Genomic DNA, 2441 nt, shown 5'->3' on the forward strand with positions numbered 1-2441 from the left:
TTTTCCTCCACCCCACGCCCACGTGTGTGTGGATCGTGCTGGGCCAGGGCCCTGCGTCCAGCCCCGGTGCGCTGGGCCTTGTCTTTCTGAGCGTTGTTGATGTGGTTCCTTTCAAAAGCTGAGAATGGGCCACGTATATATGATGGGTTTTTTCACCTTTCTGCTCTTAGATGAGGACTGTCGTCTTCCTAGGAAGCTGAGCGCCCTTGTTGATACAAGAACTCACCCCTACCTCACTTCCCAAATCATAGAAGGAAACGGTGTTGTCTTCTGAGGTTGCATAATCGCAGGAGTGTTTTTGTTCGGTTTTTATTTTTGAGGGTTGTTTTTTCCCAAAGGAAATGAGGCATCTGCGCGGTTCGGGTGCTGGTTTTTCACTTCCACGCAGGGCGCTCTGTCGGCTTCCCCAGCTTGGCCAGGGTGCGCTTTCTTTGGTTAAAGAGTGGCAGAAAGCAGAGGGGGAACGTTTCCTCATGTGATGGTAAACGGGAGGGAGGACTCGGTGTGCCAGAGGTGTGTAAACAGGGGCCCTACTGGGGCTCATTTCTGTGGTGCCCTTAGAGCCGATAAGGATCGTTGCACTTGGAATATTGTCTAATTCTGAATTTCCAGGAATAGGACTCCAGGCAATCCCCCTGAGGGGGCCTTGTCGGCGATCTGTGGGGTTGTGTCAGCAGATAGCTGCTGAGATGCAGGATTGTCATCGTCAGGGAGTTTTCCCCAGTTGAACTGGTGATGAGTCGTTAACGCATCTCCTCATTTTAGTGCTATTCTGCTCTAGCTGAGTGCTGCCAATCTGCCCTGAGCTGGTGTGTATCCTGCTTCAGTGGTTTATCTTAGAGAGAGGAGGGAAAACCCCACAATCACCATTTAAATTGCATTTTGACTGGTAATCTTAACAAGTTTGGTTGGTTGTTTGTTTTTTTTCTCCTCCAGCCTCTCTCCAGGGAAATGTGGTCTCTGCCAAGCCAAATCCCCAGCTGGAAAATAGGGAATAGTTTTAAGTGAGGAACTTGGGGTGAGCTGTAGCTTCTCGGAGAGGTACTTGAAGGCGTGTGCTTTGAAATAAGAGCAGTTATTTTCCATTCTTATACGTGGTAATAAACCCGAGCGGTTGTCAGGCTTCTACCGCAGCAAAAGAAATCAGGGATGTGCCTGTCTCTTTCTGGATTAGCCTGGTGGAGCGGAGCGGGTTTCTTTGTCATAAAAAGCCTGCAAATTTAATGCAAGGGGAAAGTGAAATGCTTGGAAACGTAATGGGGTATTTTTAAAGATCCTCAATCGTTCTGAACGGAGCAATGTAATTAATTTGCTAATTGGTGCCAATGGTGGAAGTCGGTGAGGACAGATGAGCAGAGAAACGCCGGAGCGGGGCTGGGACGTGGGCGAGCGATGAGCTCTGGCCTGGAGAGCCCGGGGGCCGAGGGCCGGGAAGGCAGGAGGAAATAGCGTTGGCCTTGGTCAGGGGGTTAAGACGGGCGAGAGAAATTTGGGATTCGCTCGTTGAACCCGAGGCCGCCCTTTGAACGAGATCGTTTCTAAAACCAGGCACGTGGGAAGGGTCGAATGTGGAAACCAGAATGTCAGTGGAGTTCTTTTTAAGAATGAAAGTATGAATAATATTTTCTGGTTTTGCTAATTATAGCTCTTTGTTCTGAATGAGAGGTGCAGTGTTAATAAAAATAATGGCTTCTCTTTGAATGAAAACAGAGTCTCCAGCGTAGCAGTTTCATAGGGGTAATGTCCATGTATGTGTTGCTTCTGACACAGAAATCAAGTGACTTCTCATCTGCTGCTTTACTCTCCTTTTAAAATTGCCTATAAACAAATCGACACGTCTCTTGGAATAGAACGTTTTCCTATTCAGTTGAACAGGTTTTGAATTTTTAAGCAAATATTGTGATACGGGTGTGATGGTGCAGAAGGGACGTCTCTTGCTTATTGCGCAGGTTCATCTGACGTTTATTAGTCATCTCCTTACTTCAGAGACGTTGCTGGGCATCTCCTTTTATCTCTGCTGTGAGCAGAGAGGCTCCAGCACGCTTTTAAACTCCTTTTTCTCCTGACCCCATCATGTTTGCCTACCGCTCTCCTTTATTCACTTTGGAGAAGGAAATTCCTGTTCCGTGCTGCTGCGGCTTAATTAAACCGAGAGGGCTCCACGGGGTTCCAGTGGCTCTTTAGCAAATAGCTCTGCCAGCCTGTGTGATCAACAGTTTTGGTGGGAGCGGTGATCTAACCCCTGCTAGCAGAACTTGGGATTTTTTTACATTTTTTTATTTGATGTACCAGCAGCCTCGGGACGTGATCCTTCAAAAAACCCGAACCAACAACCCAATCGACTTGGGCCAGGCTGAAGGGCGCGATAACGGTTGGGCTTTCCTTGCTCTGTGGAGCCAGCCTTGGTCTGTGACAAAGAATGTCAACAGGGAAAGGGAAAG

This window comes from Apaloderma vittatum, unplaced genomic scaffold (genome assembly GCF_000703405.1).
Source record: "Apaloderma vittatum isolate BGI_N311 unplaced genomic scaffold, ASM70340v1 scaffold27294, whole genome shotgun sequence".
In the NCBI taxonomy this organism is placed as follows: Eukaryota; Metazoa; Chordata; class Aves; order Trogoniformes; family Trogonidae; genus Apaloderma; species Apaloderma vittatum.